The sequence below is a fragment of the Vicugna pacos genome, chromosome 1 (genome assembly GCF_048564905.1).
Source record: "Vicugna pacos chromosome 1, VicPac4, whole genome shotgun sequence".
In the NCBI taxonomy this organism is placed as follows: domain Eukaryota; kingdom Metazoa; phylum Chordata; class Mammalia; order Artiodactyla; family Camelidae; genus Vicugna; species Vicugna pacos.
Genome location: NC_132987.1, coordinates 117,991,354 through 118,006,764, shown reverse-complemented (window position 1 = coordinate 118,006,764; position 15,411 = coordinate 117,991,354). Strand labels below are relative to the sequence as shown.

At 37.5% G+C, this 15,411-nt stretch overlaps 1 long non-coding RNA gene across 1 annotated transcript; it reads right to left on the bottom strand.

The window, feature by feature from the left end:
• Positions 1-2,308: 2,308 nt before the first annotated feature.
• LOC140685585 (uncharacterized) lies at positions 2,309-15,196 on the bottom strand. The gene is made up of 3 exons (XR_012058854.1): positions 15,077-15,196; positions 13,779-13,945; positions 2,309-2,363 (listed from the first exon to the last, which is right to left on the bottom strand). It is a non-coding gene; the product is annotated as an uncharacterized lncRNA (long non-coding RNA).
• Positions 15,197-15,411: the final 215 nt, after the last annotated feature.

Below are 15,411 nucleotides of genomic sequence, written 5' to 3'. Positions count from 1 at the left end.
TTTGCAGGCTTTTCTTCCTTCCCCTGTAAGGCCACACCCCAGACATGATGAATCAGAAATTCTGGGAGCAGGCCCAGCAATCCGTGTCCCAACAAGCCTTTCAGCCGATTCTGATGGCCACTGACATGTGAGAACCACTGGATTACAAGGTAACCACTCACGGTGCCCCTGTCGCCTGCTGACCATCATAATGATCGATGGGGAGAGTCCTTGAAAAGGGCAATTGCTGCCAATGAAGATAACAAGACAGGCAAAAAAAAGCTCATTTGTTCACTTTCTCTTCAAGGCCAGCCACCCTCCTGCAGACTAAGTAGAGCAGATAAAAATATTAGTTGGCTTCCTTCTTGCCTTTTCAGAGTAATCAAGATTCATGATCCTCCAGGATAGTGGATTCCAATGTAAGGAAGCTCACATTAAAAAGACAAAACATTGTGATGAAGCGATCTCAAGAATGCAGATTGATTTAATATTCAAAAAACATGTAATTCACCATATTAACAAACTAGAAAAAGAAAAACCGTATGATCATCTCAATAGCCACAGAAAATGCATTCGACTCTCTAGCATCCATTCCCTGTTTTAAAAATCTCAGCAAACTAGGAACAGAAGACTTCCACTGCTGACTGAAATCAAAAACACAACGAATGGAAAAATAGGCATCTTTTTATTCAGTATTGTTAAAATGTAAATTTTATCCAAATGGATCTATAGATTCAATGCAATCCCAATCAAAATCCCAGAAAGCCTTTTTGAATTCACTGATGAACTGATCCTGAAATCAGTGTGGGAATACAAAGAACCTGGAATAGTCAAAACAACGTAGAAAACATTAGAGGGCTGACAGTATCTGATTTCAAGAATCACTATGAAACTGTAGTAATCAAAACCAATGTGGTGCTGGCATAAAGAAAGAAAAATAATGCAACAGAACAGAGCAGAGAATCGAGGATGAGACCTACACATACATGGATACGCTCCGCCGTGCAGTGGGTGTTAATTCTACGCCACACATTGGCCTAAGTACTTAAATATGCTAAAAATATCTTTTCTAATGTCACACAGCAAACGTGTAAGGAGGTACTATTATTATGGACCACATTTTATAAATGAGTCTACTGGAATCAGAGAAAAATATGCACTTGCCGACTCACCCAACTACAGTGGCAGAGCTTGGATCCGATTGTAAGATCCATGTTTTTAACCAGCTGTGGAAGGAAATGGACCATGTTTGATGACCAGCTAAATGACCATGACATACACCCTGTCTCATTGGGCCCCTGCCTCACTATTTGGTCTTACAATGTGGGAATATATATATGCAGATAGTTGTTACCTGTTCTCAGAGACTGGAGAGGGCTGGGCCGGTTGAGTACTCGCTTCCACTCTGCCCACACGTGGCTGGATTGCAGAATTGAATCTAAAATCCACCAGCCGGTTTTATGTCCTGGGTGTTTCTCTGTGCTGCTAGCGGTCACATTTCAGTGATCTTGTTCCCAGCAAAAAAGCAGCCAGCCTAAACCATGAACTTCTTCTTTTTTTGTTGGCTTTTTGGATTTTGGTTTTTTTGGTTTGTTTTTTACTTTCACAGGAGCCCAAGGCCAGGGCTCTGAGCACCCACGGCACCACTGAAGTTGCTTTTCTGCAACAGGACAGGTGTGATTTGCTGCCTTGCTCAACAAACTGGCAACCCAGCTTGCAGCTTTTAACACAGAGGACTCAGGGCTAATGATAAACTGTCTCTCGCACATTACCTTGGTGGACAGAGTGTCCAACCACATCAAGGCTGATGATTCCAATTGGCATTTATGATCGCCCTTGTGTTTCTTGAACAAAAGCCCTCCTCTGACTGGAATTTTGTAATCAGAAGCAACAATTAATGTCTTCTATGAACACTTTCATTTCAAAATCCACGTACTGAGGGAGTTCTCTGCAGACCTAAAGGCACTTGGTATTATAAAAAATGCTTCCCAGAATCTCAACTCTAAAGGCAGATATATTATGCAAAGAAATTGAACAGCATGAATAAAATGTTTACAGAGGAGAAGATAAAAAGAGGCACACGTCCCACATTAACGTCTTGGTCACTTGGCATCATCAGCTGCTGTTACACATGCGTTATCTCCAGATATCCAAGACTTCCTCATCTAGCATCAGAATTAATTTAAATAATTGAGCTATTTTAATGGAAATTATTCTAAGATGCACAGCACGGTTTCCTTCTTTCTAAAAAGAGAACAATAAACATAATTTAAAAGTTTCTTGATGAATCATGGTTATTTAATACAGTATGTTAAATAAATACAGTGCTGGCTTTTTATCAGCAGTATTTCTCCTGCTAGTAGGTATTCTCCCAGGTCTTCATGCTGTGGATAAATAATCAAGTTTGTTAGGATTGTATATAAAGTAAAAGTCAATAAGGAATAAGTAGTGAAGTGTATGACTTGAACACCAAAGGCTTTGGGAAAATTATTCTTCATATTAAAGGGCTTTTTATTTGCACCTTGTGATGTGTGTGGAAGGAACATTGCCACCAGATAAATGGGTTATAGGGACTATAACAACCATAGTCATTCTCCTAGAATTTTGTAAGAAAAATGCTTTTCATACAGTGGTTTCTTTAATTCTCAGTCTGAGTCCTGAGGCAAGTAAGTGATTCTTTAAAGTCAGACTTTCCCTGCTGAGTGTTAGAACTCTGACTCAAAGCCTATATATTTACGAGAAAGAAACCAAAGGCTTGTAAATAATGAAATTTCAGATACTTACGAAGTAAAACAAGTTTGCAGAGACGGTCTTGGATTCAGTGTTGATTTAGGTCCATTTCTACCCCTTTACATCTGTTGCATCTATATTCATTGTACTTTGCAGTGAGACCTTTAGTGCAGGGAGGAGGTGAAGCTAGGGTACCTTATGAACCACCAGATAAACTACACTTACGTATAATTATGATGACAAGTTGACTTTGTTATACTCTAGTACCTTGTCTGTACTAATTTACATGGTGGCCAGATGATTCGTTAACACAACATCCCTCAACTACAGCCACTCTAGGTGAAGAGAGCTTTATGCAGGATGGGCAAACCATGGCCCATGGGCTGGTCTCCTGATTTTATAAATTGAGTTTTACTACAACACAGACACACTCGATGATTCACATTGTATCTGCGATTATTTTTGCCCTACAATGAGAGTTCAGTGATCGAGACTGTAAGGTGCACAGAGCTGAAAATACTCACCACCTGGCCCTTTAAGGAAAATTTTGCCAACTCCTCTTTCATGGTATAAATCATGACGATATTTTCCAAGCTGACATTTGGAACACACGGTCTGACAAATATCACAGTATTCCCAGGATAATACTTCATTTATTCATTCAGCAAATATTTATGGAGTGTGTTCTCCAGTTCAAGCGCAAAATGAGGAGCAGTAATGAGTGAAGAAAATAATGTCCCTGCCCTTCAAATCAATCATGAGTCGCATAATCGAAAATCAAAGTGAAATGACATGGAACAAAATAGTAGTACCTCTGGAATTTATTGCAAGGAATCAGTTTACACGATTGTGGAGACAGGCTAGAGTTTTCGTAGAGGAGGCTGTCGGGGAGCGGGCTGGAACCCTTTACCTGGCTGAAGCTGCCGGTCACGACTCTCTCCTCATTTCAGGGAAGGCTCATCTCTGCACTTAAAATTTTTCAGCTGATTGAGTCAGGCCCTCCTAGACTGTCTAGGAAAAATCTTCCTTACTTAAAGTCAGCTGATTATGAACTTTAATCACATCTACAAATGCCTTCCCAGCAACACCTAGATTAGAGCTTGATTGAGTAAGTCGGGACTTCACCTAGTCAGGCTGACACATCAAAAGACCATCACAATGCTGAATTATTTTATTTACTTTGGTTTATTTTATTTCATTAGAGATGTTTATATTTTTAACAGCCCTATTGAGGCATAGTTTTCATACAAGAAAATTCACCCATTTAATTTCTTCCAGTTTTGAGATAGAATTGAAATACAACATTGTATTAGCTTAAAGTGTACAACATAGTAATTTGATATCTATATAGATTAGAAAATGGTTACCACACAAGTTTAGTTAACATTCATCGCCTCATATGGGTGCAATCTTTTTTCTTGTGATGGAAATTTTTAGGATCTTTTAAAATTCACCCATTTTAAATATACAGATTGACAAGATTTGGTAAATGTGTAAAGAGGTGTGCAGATGTCACTACAGTCAATGTTAAAACATTTTATTGCCCCAGAGAGTTTCCCTGGGTTCTTTTTCAGTTAATTCCTGTCCCCAACCCAAGCCCTAGGTAACAAGTGATCTGCTTTTTCTAACACTCTAGTTTGGCTTCTCTGGATTTCACATGAGTAGAATTATACACTTTCATGCCTGACTCTTTCACTTAGCATAACATTCTTGAGGCTCATCCATGTTGTTGCATGCATCAGTTGGTCATTCCTTTTTATAGCTAAAGAGTATCCCTTTGTGTGCCTACTGCATTTTAATTTTTCATCACTTGACGGACATTGATGCTGCTTCCATTTGGGGGGTATTATGAATAATGCTGCAATGAACACTTATGTGCAAGTCTTTGTGTGGATATATGTTTTAATTTCTATTAGGTAAGTGACTAGGAGTGAAATTGCTGTATGTATATGTTTAACTCAAAAAAAACACCATGGAATGTTTTCTAAATTGGTTGTACCATTTCACATTCCCACTAGTAATATCTAAGAGTTCCAAATGCTCCACACCATACTTGGTTTCTTGAGTCTTTTTAATTTTAGTTACTTATTTCTTTGTGGTTTTAAATTATTTCCTTAAAGACTAAGGAGGATCACATCCATTCATGTTCTTGTTAGTATTTGCATATATTCTTTTGTGAAGCATCCACTCAAACCTTTTGCTCCTTTTTTCTACTTGGATTGTGTGTCTCACTATTGAGTTATAAACTTTCTTAATATGTTCTTGGTACAAGTCTCTTCTCAAATGTATGTTTGAAGTTTGTCTTTTCATTTTTCATAGTGTCTTTAGATGAGCAAAAGTTCTTCTTTTAATTAAGTCCAATTTTTCAATATTTTCTAAAATGATTTGTGCTTTTTGCATCCTAAGAAATCAATTACCCAACTGAAGATCATATGAATGATCTCCTAGGTTTTCTTCTAGAAGTTTCCAGGTTTTGTATCTTAGCAAATAGATATATAATGCATTTTGTATTACTTTTCATGTATGTGAAATAAGGCCCATACAGGTATCCAGTTATTCCAGCATTATTTATTGCAAAGATTAGCATATTCCTTGACACTTCTGTCAAAACATCAGTAGACTATGTAAGTTTAGTGGGTCTATTTCTAACATTCTCAATTCCATTCCAATTATCTATTTGATCGTACTTTCTTGATTGATGTAGCTTCATAGTACACTATGCAAAATAAGGCAGTGTAATTCTTCTTGTCTTTTGTAAAATCATTTTGTCTACTCCAGGTATTTTATGGTATAAAGTATTACATAGGTTTTAGAATCACCTTGTCAATTTCTAAAAACAATTGCTGGAATTTTCATTGAGATTACATGAAATCTATAAGTCAATTTGAGCAATGTTACATCTTTACAATATTGAGTCTCCCAACCCATGAACACAATTCACTCTGGATTTACTTTGGTCTTTGTAAATTTCCCCCAGCTCCATCTTCTAAAGTAAAGGAAATAAAAGTAAAAATAAATAAATGTGATCTAATTAAATATAAAAGCTTTTGCAGAGCAAAGGAAACATCAACAAAACAAAAAGACCACCTATTGAATGGGAGAAAATATTTGAAAATGATATGACCAATAAGGGATTAATATCCAACATATATAAAAAGCTCAAACACCCCAACTTCAAAAAACTAAACAACCCAATTAAAACAATAGGCAGAAGTACTGAACAGGCATTTTTCCAAAGAGGAAATACAGGTGGCCAACATGCATGTGAAAAGATGCTCAACATCACTAATCATCAGGGAAATGCAAATCACAACTGTCATAAAAGCTATCATCAAAAACACAAATAACAAATGTTGACAAGGATGTGGAGGAAAGAGAACCCTTGTACACTGCTGGTGGGAATGTAAATTGGTGCAGGCACTGTGGAAAACAGTATGAGGTTTCTCAAAAAACTAAAAATAGAGCTGCCATACAACCTAGCAATTCCACTCCTGGATATATATCTGAAAAAACAAAACAAAACACTAATTCGAAAAGATACATGAAGCCCAATGTTCATAACAGCATTATTTATAATTGCCAAGATATAGAAGCATCCATCAACAGATGAATGGATAAAGAAGATGTGGTATATTTATCCAATGAAATACTACTCAGCCATAAAAAATGAAATTTTGCTATTTGCAGCAACATGGATAGACTTGGAGGGTATTATGCTAAGTGAAATATGTCAGACAGAGAAAGATAAATACTGCATGATGTCACATATATGGAATCTAAAAAATACAACAAACTAGTGATTATAACAAAAAAGAAGCAGACTCACAGATATAAAGAACAAACTAGTGCTTACTAGTAGGGAGAAGGAGGAGGGAAAATATACAAGTGGAGGGGTGGGAGGAACTAACTATTGGGTATAAGATAGGCTATAAGGATGTCTTGTACACCACAGGGAATATAGCCAATATTCTGTAATAACTGTAAATGGAGTGTAACCTTTCAAAACTGTATAAAAAATTTAAAACAAGAAAATAAAAATAAAAATAAAATAAATTTACCCCAGCAATGGTTTGTAGTTTTCAGTGTATTAGTCTTGCACATCTTTTGTTAAGCTGAATTCAGAGTATTTTGGTTTTTATGTTCTTACCAATGAAAATGTTTTGATTCTATGTTCAAGTTACTGTTGTTAGCATGTAGAGATAAAACTGATTTCTGTTTATTACTCTAGTATCCTGCAGCCTTGCTAATGGTACCTGATAGTTCTGGTAGATTTTTTTGATAGTCTTGGGATTTTCTACAAACCCAATCAGGCTTTGTGCAAGTAGGACACCTAAACTTCTCTCTCAATGTGCAGGCCTTCCATTGCATATTGCACTAGTTAGGACGCCTTCAGGATAATGTCAAAGAGAAGTAATAAGTGGGCACCCTTGTCTCATTACCAGTCTGGGGTAGAAGACCTTCAGTCTCCCACTACTAAATATCATGCTGACTGTAGGCTTCTGGAAGACGCTCTTTATCAGGCTCAGGAAGTTCCCTTCTATAACTAGTTTCCTGAGAGTTTTTTTTTTTTTTAACATGAAAGTGTGTAGAATTTTATCGAATCTTTTTTCCCCTGTATCTGTGGAGATGAGTATCTGGTTATCATCTTTATTTCTTTAATATGATGTGTTGCTGCTGTAATAAATTACCACAAACTAAGTAGCTTAAAACAACACTAATTTCTTATCTTACAGTTCTGTTGTTCAGAAGTTTGAAAATCAAGGTGTCAGAAGGACGCCTCTCTTTTCTGGAGGCTCTAGAAGAAAGTCCTTTTTTATTTTTTTTTCACCTTTTCCAGCTTCTTGAGTCTCCTACATTCCTTGGCGGATGACCCTCTTCCTCCAGCATAAAAGCCAGTAAGAGTGGGTCAAGCCCTTCGCGCATGGAATCACGTAGACCTCCTCCTCAGTAGTCATCTCTCCTTCTGCCTTCCTCCATCACTTATGAGGACCCAAAGACTACTCTGGACTCACCAAGATAATCCAGGATAATCTCTCTACATTAAGGTGTTTAGTCTGAATCATATTTGCAACATCCCTCTTGCCATGTAAGGTAACAGATTCACAGGTCTGAGGAATTTAGGATATGAACATATTTAGTGGGGGGGCGGAGGTCATCATTCTGCCTGCCACATACGGTGTACTATATCCATTGATTTTAGGATTTTAAAACCAACCTTGCTTTCCTGAGATAAAAGCCAGTTGGTCATGGTGTATTATTTTTATTTACTTTTTGGTTCAGTTGGCTAAAATTCTGTTAAGCACCACCAAACTCATATTCATTTTTTGCTAAGGATATTTTAAATTATTAATTCAGTTATTTTACTTTAAACAGAAATATTCAAATTTGTGTTTTTTCTTGAGTCATCAAGATAGTGTGTATTTTTCAAGGAATTTATCTATTTCATACATGTGACCAAATCTGTTGACATCAAGTTGCTCATGATTTTTTATCACTATGTAAATGTCTGTAGGATCTGTAGTGATCTCCATCATCCAGGTACTGATAATGTTGGTATTTTTTCTTCTTCTTTTTTTTCTTTTTGATCAATGAGCTAAAGGTTATCCTACCCAATCAATCTTTTTTTTAAATCAGCTTTGATATTATTTTTTCTGTTGTTTATTTATTTCTTATTTCATTGATTTCCATTCTGATTTTTTTTCTTTTTTCCACTCTGATTTAATTTGCTCTTACCTTTCTAGCTTCCTAAAGTGGAAACTTCAAGCACTGGATTTGGATCTTTCTTCATTTCTAAAGCTACACTTTCCTCTGAAGATCTACTCTAGCTGCATCCCACGAATTTTGTATGCTATGTTTACATAATCATTTATTATTTCTAACACTTCAGTCTTTCCCAGATCTCTCTTTCTCTTCTTCATTTCTAACTTATCTTGTAATCACAGATTATCACTGTATAATACAAAATTTCTTTAAAAATTGTGACCCCGTGTTATTATTGAGCACCTGGTCTACCCTGATGAGTGTTCTATGAGTGTGCTTGAAAGAATGTGTGTTCTGTTGTTTTTTGGTGAAGTGTTCTATAGTTGTCATGTAGATCAAATTGGTTGACAGTGCTGTTCAAGTGATCAATACCCTCACTGATTTTCTGTCTACATGTTCCATCAATTACTGACAGGAGAATAGTGAAATTGCCAACTATAATTGTGATTTGTCTCTCTCTCTTTTCAATGCTCTCAGTATCTGCTTCATATATTTTGTAGCTCATTGTCAGATACATCAACACTTACGATTGTTGTTTCTTCCCATTGTATGTGGTAAATGTCCCTCTTTATCCTTATATTGATTAAAGTTCATTTTGTTTGACACAACCACTCAAGCCCTCTTATGATTTTGTTTGTATAGTATGCTTTTTTCTATTCTTTTTACTTTCAATCAACATGTACCTTTGAATCTAATGTGCATCTTGTACAGGCAGCATATAGTTGGATCTTAATTTTTTTTTCTCACTCAATCTGACAATGTCTACCTTTGGAGTTCTGTATTTATTGCATTCACTTTTAGTATGATTATTAGTATGTATAGAATTTTCCCAATTTGCTAATAGCTTTTTATTTGCTCTCATCTTCTTCTGCCCTATTCTTCTTTTACTGCTTTCTTTGGTGCTAAACAAATATTTCTTATACAATTTTAATCTTTTTAATGACATCTTAGTCATATTTCTCTGCTTTTTTTCTTTTCAGTTGTCAATCTCATGATTAAAATATTTATTTTTAACATAAAAATATTCTTCCTTAAGTTTATAGTAACTTACTCCTAATAGAACATAGAAACTTTGAACCAGCGTATTGGCTCAAACAGTATCTCATGTTATTGTAGTCATATATATAACACATACATGTGGTATAGACCCCGAAATATAGTTGTGTCTTATAAATTAAGAAGATAAAATACATAAGGACACACACACACACACACACACATTTACTATTTCCAATTCTATTGATTCCTGTAGATCTGAGTTGCCATCTGGTGTCATTTTCTTTCAGCCTGAAGGACTTCCTTTAGCACTATAGCACAGGTGTGCTACCGGTAATTTATTTCAAGGGCTTTTCTTTATCTGGAAATATTTTAATTTTGCCCTCTTATTTTAAGTCTGGTTATCTGAGTTGTAATTCACATACATTTTAAATCATTATTATTTTTTTTTAGTTGACAAACACAAAGTCCTGTAACAACTGCCAAAATCAATATATAGAACTGTTACATTACCCCTAATTTTCTCTGGTGCCTCTTTGTAGGAAATCTCCCCTCCAACCCCCAGGCACTGGCAATTGCTGGTCCATTTTCGGTTTCCATAGTTTCACCTTTTAGAGAATGTCACATAAATGGAAACGTATGGAACGTAGCCATCTGAGCGTTGCTTTTCTCACCGCAACACTCTTGCGATTCATTCATGTTGCTGCACGTGTCACAGGTTGTTCCACTTTATTGCTAAGTAGTGTTCAATGGTGTGGATGAAAACAGTTACCTATTATTCACCTACTGATGGACATTTGGATCGTTCCCAGCTTTTGCCCATCATGAATAAGGCTGCTCTAAACATCTCCATACGGATTCTTGTGTGAACATCAGTTTTCGTTTCTTTTGAGCAAATACCACTAGTGTGATTGCTGGGTCTTACGGTGAGAATATGTTTAACTAATAAAAATGGCCAAAACTTTTGCCAAACTGGTTGTATCTTTTGCATTCCTACAAAAATATATGAGTGTTTTAATTTCTCCACTTGGTTTTCTCAGCTTTTTTTTCCATTTGAATAGATTTATAGGTGTATCTCACTGAAGTTTTAATTTGCGTTTACGTAATGACTAATGATGTGAGATTATTTTTTGTGAATTTACCATTCATATATATACTTCGGTGAAGTTTCTATTTAAAAATTGTCCCTTTCTTTAAAAAAAATTGTTAGTTTTCTTACTATTGTTTTGAGAATTTCTTACATATTCTGGATTCAGAATTTTATCATACATACACACTTTGCAAGAATTTTTCCCAGGCTCCGGCTTGTCTTTTTACTTCCACAGTGTGGGCAAAGATTTTCATTTTAATGAATTCAAATATTGATCAATAGTTTCTTTTATGGCTCATGTTTCTGGGCATCCTATTTAAAAATATTTTGCTTAATCCAAAGTCACGAACACTTTCTTCTGTTTTCTTCTGGAAGCTTCACAGTTTGAGATTTCAATTTATGCCTGTAGTCTGAGTTAATTTTTGTATATGGCACAAGATTGAAATAAAGGAGTTTTTTTTAACAGATGAATATTTGTTGAGAAAGTCAGTCTCATGAGTGCAATTGTTCCCCCACTCAGCTGCCTAAGAATGGGCCTCGGACATGGAAGACTTCCTTAGCAAGAGTTGAAAAGCCCGCACAGCCTGTATTGGGGTTACCACCTTGTGTGGGAATATCTTTCCTTGTTTCAGGCCCAGTGAGTGCTCTTTGTCTTTGCTTAAAGTGTGTGTGCCATGTGGCACGTGGCCAGTCCCGCTGCTATATCTGTCTTCCAGGGAGAGCGAGCAGGGTTCCTTCCACTGCAGCACCAGAGGGGTGCCTTCAGGCCAAACTTCCATTGTTATCCACAAGGTGAGACCCGCTCGCTCGCTCGCTCGCTGTCAAAAGATGTCAAAAGAAGATAGAGCAAGCAAACGTTTCCATGGGGAACTGATGCCCACTTTTGCAGCTGACCTTTCTCATCTCTTCTCTAGGGAAGTAAAGCACTGCTCCACCCAGTGCTGGACTGCCTCGTGCTTTCTTTGGCAACTCAGACACCAAGGTGCAATGGGTTAGATATGTTTCAAGTTCTCCCCTGGGACTGGTAACTGCTGCACAGACCTTGCTCCCCTGGGATTGATAACCAGCACATGACACTCTGCTCAATAATATTCAGTTATCCCATGACCATTTGTTAACAAGATTATGCTTTCTTTGTTTACCTGCCTTTGCATCTTTGTCAAAAATCAATTGGCCATAAATGTGTGGTCCATTTCAGGATTCTGTATTCTGTTTCATGGATGTATATGTCATTTCTTAGAAATTCCACATTGTCTAGATTACTGTAGCCTTACAGTAAGTCTTGGAATCAGATTGTATACATATTCCATCTTTTCCCTTTTTTCTCAGTATTTTTTTAGGTGTTCTAGTCCCTTTGACTTGCCAACTAGTTAATTTCTACAAAAACTCCTGCTGAAATTTTACTTACAATTGCATGGAGTCTATGGATCAATTTGATGAGCATAGACATGTTAAAATATTGAACATTCCAATCCACAAACTATAGATGTAGATATTGATTTATTTAGGTTAGGAGTCACCAAACTTTATCTGCAAAGAACTAAACAGACGTATTGTGTGCCTTGAGGGCTAAGAGGTAAAATCAAAGATGCTGTACTGGTACTTGTATAAGAGAGAAAACAAATTTTCACAAGTTTTATTGACAAAATATTACACTAATAATTGAGTATAATTTTCTGCAGCAAGCATATGCTAATGAGAAGAATGGAATTCTATTTAGAAAGGGTAGCATCTCACTTAAGTGAGTGCTTAGCTTGGTGATACTGATGGATATTGGATTCTCTGGGCACAGCTATATTCATTGTATTTAAAAGAAAAACTACACACAATGTTTTGCCATCTAACTCAATAATAAAAAAAATTCACAGTCAAATTTAACGTTTCTCTCCATTTCTTATTTTGACATGATGATTATGTACTGGTAATAACAATATATGCATAAAATGTTGCAGTTACACCTCATATTTTCACAAGTCTGTAAATATGCCCAATTAAATTTTTTTCTGATCCACACACTTATTTATCCCCATCAGTTCGTGTCTTATGCAACAACAGCAGACTGACTTAGTTACCCTAGATTTAACCCAAACATCCGCCAACTTACTTTCCACTCTCAGCTCCTTTCAAAGATCATTTCTTTCATATGTCTTCATAAGTCCTGGCTGGGATGTAGGATAAGTCTTTTGGGGAGGGGGGAGGTATTGGGGATTGAACCCAGAACCTCATGCCTGCTAAGCACACACTCTACCACTGAGCTAAACCCATGCTCCCCAAGAAGGATAAGTCTTGAATCTTCTTGAGCTGTCCACTTGAAAGATGTCCTTCAATACTACAAGTTCACTCCTCAAGGCCCCTGGGCTGCTGTCACCATGAGAATTCTGGGACCCAGAAAACAGTCTGCATTTGGGAACTTCTCCCTCCTCCTCCACAGATGTCAAAAAAGGATAGAGCAAGCAAATATTTCCATGACCAAACTGCCACTTCATCTGTCTAACACTGAAATGCCAGCATGTATGACTCTCCGCTGAAAGGCTGGGATGATTTACAAATGAAAACACAACATGTGAGGGAGAAGGGGGAAGGGGAAGGTAGGTGTTACATAGGATGTTTCCCAGAATTTTCAGGGAAGGCACCTACAGTCTGCTCACAAAAATGTCCTCCGCTGTGAGTCTCAACTAGCTTATTTGCCTTCAGAAAAGTACCTCACTCCAAAAATTCTTGTCAAACTTCCCCTCTTGACTCTCCGCCCACCTCTTGGAGAATCACCCCTACCCAGAGGGGATCACTTAACACACAAAGCACCAAAAGCCACCAATTCTTCTAGTACCACGAGTGCATTTCCTGAATTTGAATTATTCAGCCTGAGATTCAGTACTAGCCAAATGTTAGCCCTGGTCCTCAGCCTTCCCAGTTCCATAGATGGTCTGGTGGAAGGGGCTTAGGCTGCCAAGGAGAGACCTCGGGGTGGGGTCTATCAGGATGGGCTTAGGGTGGTTTCAGCTCAAGTTGCAGACATATGTGCCTCTATCATTGACATCTCTCTATTGCAGCACTAGCAGGCACACACGTGTACACACACGCACACATACACACACACACACACACACACACAAGCACACACACACATATACCCCCCACCCTGAGGCAAACAATTGTTCTCAGGGATAACACTAATTACACAGTAAAAAAGGAGACCCTCTAGCAATTTGAATAACTCCCTTACCTGAAATCACTAGGTTGGTTTCCATACAGGATTTTACACAGTGAAACTGGCTCCACGTGCACGGTCAACAGCTGCTCCCCTGGTGCACAGGAGGCTCCCTGAAGGCCCTTTCTCATCATACGCTGATTACATTCTCATCCAGGAGCCTCAGTTCTCCATAGCCATGACTGGAGGAAAGGAGAAAGTGGAACCTGTTATTCCAGTAAAAAATATAACATTATAATCACACCTAAATTTCACCTGAAGGTATTGCTTAATAGATTGCAGTCAATTGCTTCCGAGGAGTAGGGAATTCTCTTTTACATCTGTGTGTTTTTCTTTACAAACTGCGTTGCTTTTTTGATTACTTGGAAAACAGAGGTGCTTAAAAACACATCTCCCAAGTATAGTTTTTCATCCTACAACACCATGAATATTTCAGCAGGCCAATTAATAACCCTAACTCCTTTGCTGTTCTGACAGAATATATCATTAAAGGTAAGAGAATGGTATATGATTTGTTTCATTTCAAGGAAAAGAAAGTATAAACTAAAATTCCTCATTTCTGCAAATCCAATGACTTATGGCTAACACTGTCTGAAATTGTATCATACAACCTTGACTGTGAAGTCAGTGTATAAAGACAAAACATTAATCAGAAGAGAAATAAAAATGTAGAAAGATACTTCTATGATTCTTTCAGGAGTTGGACAGTCAGGATCCATGCCGCTGTGACAGTGACAACCTGGAGCCCGAGGTCTCCAGCTGTGATGCATTGCAGCAAGCCATGCGCCTGACTTAGTCCTAGCTTCTGGACCCCTGAAAGCCAGGGATGGGCGAAGCCACTCAGGGATGTGAACCTGAGTCCACTGGGCACTTCACTCCCCAGCAATTTATTTCACATTTTGTTCGATTTATAAACAGTTACCTAAAAGAGTAGGGTTTTTTTTTCCTCCTCACTTTCCTTCAAATCGATATGGTCTAAAATTGTTTCAGTCATTATAATGTATTCCCACTTGTTTGAATGTATTAGTTAATAGTGATGGTTTGCGTGCCCTTTGACATCGCACTCTGAGCTCTGAGTTAAGAACTGTGGTGGCAGAAGAGAAGCAGCAGGCGGACCCTATTCCCATCCATTCTCAAGTACAAAGGCCAACAAGGTAAAGCAGAATGAATATAAACGTGTGCAAACAAGTAGGAAAGCAGACTTTTGAAGACTACCCTATTGTGAGGAAAGGTCTAGCTGCCTTCGCAGCTGCATGAGTCTAACATCCCCAAACCTTCATTGTTTCCAATATGACTTTAATAGAGTTCATTACCGAGTATCTCCAGGTATTTGTAACTCTCTCTTTGTCTACTGAGTTAGTCATTTCATAATTAGGAATTGATTGCTCCTGAGATAGCCAGGTTGTCTAGAATTCCCAGAATCCACCAATAGCAAGAACCTAAAATAAAACAAATAGAAAATCTAAATAAAGCCTACATCTAAATAACAGTGCTTTGGTTATAGTTTCCAAATTCTCAAAATACATTCTAAACACTGTTGTCAGGGCCTCCTAGGGACAGGAAGTTCCATGATTATAGCCCAGTTCTGCCCCCGGGCAATTCTTCATGCCCCTGGGCTCCCTTCTTCAAGGGTCTTAGCTTTGCCTTC